Genomic DNA, 6,000 nt, shown 5'->3' with positions numbered 1-6,000 from the left:
TAGCAGGCTTCTGAAGGGAAGGGAAAGACAGAAGAATCTGCTAGAAGCACAGGAGCCAGCTAGCATGGTGAACGGAGCAGTGGCCAAGCAGCCCTGCCTCAACTGAGTTGTGCTGGGTCAGCTCCCTGCTACTGGGATGAGCCTCCAAACAGATGCCGTTTACGGGAGGAAGGGATTGAGTTGAAGCTTAAGATTCCGGGAGGAACGTTCAAACCCTGCGCAAACACGGACATGGGAGCAGCACCCCCACCAACAAGCAGCAAACCCCAGCTGGCAGCAGGCAGAACCCCCAGGCAGAGCTCCAAGCTCTCTGCACCCTTCCTGGCTGCAAATCACATCCGCCCCCATGACACCTCTTCCAGCCAGGCAGCTGGAGGCAAGCTTTAAGAAAACACCCAAGTCTATCTGTTGGAAGGACATACAGTCAAAGTACCACAAGATGGACCGTGAGTCATGTCACCCAAGAGTTGTCCTCTGAGCTGTGCCTCACATACATGGACACCCACATCGTACACACATCACCATCAACAACACACACGGAAAAGAAGGGCTGGGGAGACAGCTCAGAGGTTAAGGTGCTTGCCTGCAAAACCTAACAACCCGCGTCTGATTCCTCAGTACCTATCATCAAGCCAGATGCACAAAATGGTACGTGTGTCTAGAGTTCGTTTGCAATGGCATGTCCGTTCTCTCTCTCTCTCTCTCTCTCTCTCTCTCTCTTTCTCTCTCCCTCTCTCTCTTTCTTCCTCTTTCTCTCAAATAAATAAAATATTAAAAATGTGGTTTTTTAAAATTTTTTATTTATTTATTTGAGAGCAACAGACACAGAGAGAAAGACAGATAGAGGGAGAGAGAGAGAAAGGGCGCGCCAGGGCTTCCAGCCTCTGCAAACGAACTCCAGACGCGTGCGCCCCCTTGTGCATCTGGCTAACGTGGGACCTGGGGAACCGAGCCTCGAACTGGCGTCTTTAGGGTTCACAGGCAAGCGCTTAACCGCTAAGCAATCTCTCCAGCCCTCATTGTACATTCTTTTCTGATGTTTTTTAACTGGATTTTAAAAAACACATTTTTAGGGCTGGAGTTTGTTTGCAGAGGCTGGAAGCCCTGGCACAACCATTCTCTCTCTCTTTCTATCTGCCTCTCTCTCTCTGTCTGTCACTCTCAAATAAATTAAAAAATAAATAAAGGGGAAAAAGAATATACAGTGAAATAATATTCAGCCATAAAAAGAAAGGACACTCTGATGTAGGCTACCACATAGATAGACTTTGTGGGCATTAAGTAAGTGAGACACCAAGGGCCAAATACTACTGTATGATGACACTTACTTAAAGGTATCCACAGTCATCAGATGGTTGTCAGGGACTGGAGTGGAGAAATGGGAAATGGTGTTTAATGGTTAGAGTGCCAGATCACAAATATGAAAAATCTGAAGATGACGGTGAGGTTTGCACAGTCACTTAAAGACACTAAACTGAAACCTTAAAAAATATTGAAATGTCTGGGATCCCAGCACTTGGGAGGCAGAGGTAGGAGGATCGCCATGAGTTCAAGGTCAGCCTAAGACTACAGTAAGGTCCAGGTCAGCCTGGGCTAGAGCCAGAGCCCTACCTCAAAAAAAACCTTTTTAAAAAAAAATGTTGGAATGTTCACTGGGCATGGGCGCATGCCTTTAATCTCAGCACTCAGGAGGCAGAGGAAGGAGGATCGCCTGTGAGTTTGAGGCCAGCCTGAGACAACAGAGTGAATTCGAGGTCAGCCTGGGCTTAGAGTGAGACCCTACCTCAAAAAACAAAAGAAAAAAAAATAGAAAGAAATAATGTTGGAATGTTACAACTTATGTCACATAAACAAAAAAAGATGTGGGCATGGGCACACTGGTGGTTTCATAGGACTGGGCATGCAGGGTTGGGAATTGGGTTTGTTTCCTACAACTTTGTCCTGGGGGGATGTCCTTGCTCACACTTGGAGTTGGGGCTTTATCATGATTGTTTTTTTTTTTAAGATTTATTTTTATTTATTTATTTAGAGATAAAGAGAAGGGGAGAGAGAGGGAGAGAATGGGTGCACCAGGGCCTCCAGCCACTGCAAACAAACTCCAGACACATCCACCACCTTGTGCATCTGGCTTATGTGGAACCTGGGGACTCGAACCTGGGTCCTTAAGCTTTGCACGTAAGTGCCTTAACAACTAAGCCATCCCCCCAGCCCCAGGGCCTTAACTTTTGTGTGTCCTCTGCCAACTTCACTGCTGCCTTGACTCTGTTGATCTTGCTCTTTTTTGTTTCTGTTATTGTTGGCTGACCTGGAATTCACTATGTAGGCTCAGGGTGGCCTTGAACTCACGGTGATCCTCCTACCTCTGCCTCCCGAGTGCTGGGATTAAAGGCTTGCGCTACTACACTCAGCCTGATCTTGCTCTTTTTTTGAGGCATGGTCTCACTCTGGAGCCAGTGCTGGCATGGAGCTGGAGGTGGTTCTCTTGCCTCAGTCTCTCTAGTGCTGGAATTGCAGGTGTGAGTGCCCTCCTTTAAGATCATTTTAGGTTTTGGAAATGGGGGATGGCTATGTATTTCAGGCTGGTGTAGAACTTGAAGTAATCCTCCTACCGCATGATTGAGGAAGGTGAAGCCTTTCACATGGGTTGTGGAGAATCTCATGTGGGTTTTTCTTTTTGAGAAAAAAAAAAAAACACATGTGTGTTTTTCTTGTTCCATTTTCTGTAACATTCATGATTTGTATATAAAACTTCCTTTGCCATGAGGATGTTATAATCATCTTTGCTGGGGCTGAATCTTTATCGGAATAATGTAATAGTTTTTTTGTTTGATTTCTCAAGGTAGGGTCCCTCTGTAGCCCATGCTGATCTGGAATTCACTATATAGTCTCAGGCTGGCCTTGAATACACAGTGATCCTCATACCTCTGCCTCCTGAGTGCTGGGATTAAAGGCGAGTACCACCATGCCCGGCTTTAATACTTTTTTTTTGAAAGAAAAAAAGATAAAGGAATAAAGGACATGGGAGATAACAGCATCCCATCTGCCAAAGACAGGAGGGGAGAGCGCTTCAATTTAAATTCATCAGGGGGGCTTTGAACCTGACTCCCCATGCAGGTTCACTGGGACAAGATCTCTTCCCTTGTAGAAGGCTGGGAAGCAGGCGGATTCAGAGTTCCTCCCGCTGTTGTGGTCTGCACTTCTGCCTTATTAGGGAGACTTGCTGGTGCTGAGGATGAGGTAAGAGGATGAGGGAAGCCAGCTGGTCAACGAGAGACCATTTGAGTGTGATCAGAGGGCCCGTGGATGTGGCTTTTCTGCTTCAGAAGGTGCTGGATAAGCAATCACTGGGTCAGTGAGGATCCTGGTCCCTAGTCAGTGAGGACAAGTTAGTGAAGAGTCCATTTGCCAAGATGTGGGCAGAACCTAGGGACCCAAGAAGATAGTGCAATGCCCGGGGCTTGTACAAAGTCATATAGGGAAGGTGATCTTAGGTAAAGATGGTCCTGAAGTGGATGGGGGCATGATTCAGACCTTTCTCCTTCCTGTTAGGGCCTCCCACCAGCCCCAGGACAGGAAACTTGCTTGTAAAATCCATCTAGACCAACCTCCTCCCAGAGCAATGGGATGAAAGTAGGGACGGAAAAGGCCCCTCAGGGGCTGTTGCAAAAGAGGTGGCTGAAAGAATGTAAGAGCCAAAGAAAGAGTAGGATTGCTTACAATGTGCTCCTCCAGACACAAAATGGCCTGGATATCCATGACCTCACAGTGCCTAGTACTACCTATACAAGACCCTCATAATAGGAGGGAAAGATGATGCCATCAATATCAAAGAGAGAGCCAGGTGTGGTGGTGCATGCCTTTAATCCCAGCACTTGGGAAGCAGAGGTAGGAAGATTACCATGAGTTCAAGGCCACCCTGAGACTCCATAGTGAATTCCAGATCAACTTGGGCTAGAGTGAGACCCTACCTCACACACACACACACACACACACACACACACACACGCAAATAAATAAATAAATAAATACGAAAGGGAGACTAGTTGAGAGGGAAAGGGGATATGATGGAGGGTAGATTTGTGAAGAGGAACGTGGCAGAGGGGAGGAATAGAATTATCATAATTTGTTGTCTATAATTATGGAAGTTGTCAATGAAAAAAATAAGTAGGGAAGGTAGCAAGAGGAACAAATGGAGGGGAATCCAAAGAGATCCCTCTATCCTCTTCTCTTGGCTAATCTGGGACCCAGTCAGGGCTTCTTGGCCTAGGGGTGGCCCCCTGCTTAATGGCTATAAGAACACTGACCAACAGCCTGAACTTCCCATCTGTTCATTCATTCATTCATTCATTCATCAACTAGCATCTTAGTGGCTGGGTGCCTTGCCAATGTCAGATGGCACTAGTGTGGAACAGCACCTCCCCTACACACACACACACACACACACACACACAAACACACACACCTGTAGCTTAGGTGTGTCAAATATGCTGTGTGGGCAGTGGCTTCCACCCATCTGCTCCAGGAGTCTGGAAGCCGCTCTCTCGGTTGAGTCATCTGTAAAATCGCATCAACCCCCCTTCTTCCCCCACCCCCCACGCACCTCCACTCCCAGGTGTTCTGAGAATCTAAAACAAAAATTTCTGAAAAACACAGGGCACAGTGCCAGGGAAGAGTCAGCCCTCCACAGAGGGAGATCAGTGGCCTTGTTAACTAAGAAGTCCCTCCTGAGCCCTGGGCGCTGTGTGAGTGAAGTCGTTTTTCTCTTCCCTGCTCTCTCCTCCCCACAGACAGCGAATCCAGAGGACCTGCTCACTGGCCTCTTGCTCCTCCCCAGTCCCCAGGGCTTGGAGTGGGGTACAGTGACCGACATTGATATCTGGGAGAGCAGTACTAGGGGTCACATGCAAGTGCCATCAATTGCTGAGCCATCACCCCAGCCCCATGTGGGGACCATTTTTTAATTTCTGTGTTTCTGTGTGTGGGTGACCATTCTTAGATCTCCCTCCCCCACCTCCCTCTACCTCTCCCTCTCCGTCTCTCTCTCCCTCTCCGTCTCTCTCTCCCTCTCCGTCTCTCTCTCTCTCTCTCTCTCTGTGTGTGTGTGTGTGTGTGTGTGTGTGTGTGTGTGTGTTGTGGTAGGGTCTCACTCTAGCCCAAGCTGACCTGGAAATCAGAGGTTCTGTTACCGCAGCCTCCAAAGTGCTAGGACTAAAGGTGCCTGACCTCTTGATTTTCTTTGTAATATTTTATTTACTTATGAGAGAGGGAGAAAGAGCGTGAGAATGGGCGGGCACTCCAGGGCCTCTTGCCATTGTAGATCAATTTCAGATGCGTGAGCCACTTTGTGCTCTGGCGAATGGAACCTGGGCTGTCAAACTTTGAAAGCAAGCGCCCTTAACTACGGAACCATCCCCCTTGCCCTTTATTACTATGATTATTATTATTTTAATTTTTGCTTATTCATTTGTTCGAGAGATAGAAAGAGGCAGACAAATAGATAGTGAGCGTAGGCACGCCAGGGCTCCTGCCTCTACAAGTGAAGTCCAGATGCATGTGACACTTTGTGCATCTGGCTTCAAGTAGGTACTGGGGAATCGAACCCAGGCCGTTAGGGTTTGAAAGCAAGCGCCTTTAGCCGCTGAGCCATTTCTCCAGCCCCTATCGATTGACTGAATATTTTTTTTTTAAGTAACAACCCAGACTTTGGGGACCTAAATGAGGGGGACTACCGTAACTCCTGACAGGGACCCATTTTACGGATGAAGAAACCAAGCCCGCAGAGATGAAGCGATCTGCTTGCAGCGAGTTCGGGGACGTAGGCCCGCGCGGAGCCCGTGCCCGGGGGCTGGGGTGGGGGGGCGAGGTGGAGGGGGGGGGGGCCGCGGGGGACAAAGGCCCAGCAGGGCGGGCGGTGGGCGGCGCGCGGGGCCCTTTAAGGGAGGCGGGCGGGCGGGCGGCGCGGGGGCCGGGCCGGGGCGGGGCGGCGGCGGGGCGTCCGGA

This window comes from Jaculus jaculus, chromosome 6 (assembly GCF_020740685.1).
Source record: "Jaculus jaculus isolate mJacJac1 chromosome 6, mJacJac1.mat.Y.cur, whole genome shotgun sequence".
Taxonomy (NCBI): domain Eukaryota; kingdom Metazoa; phylum Chordata; class Mammalia; order Rodentia; family Dipodidae; genus Jaculus; species Jaculus jaculus.
The sequence above is the reverse complement of the archived record's forward strand: the minus strand, read 5'-3'. Positions refer to the sequence as shown.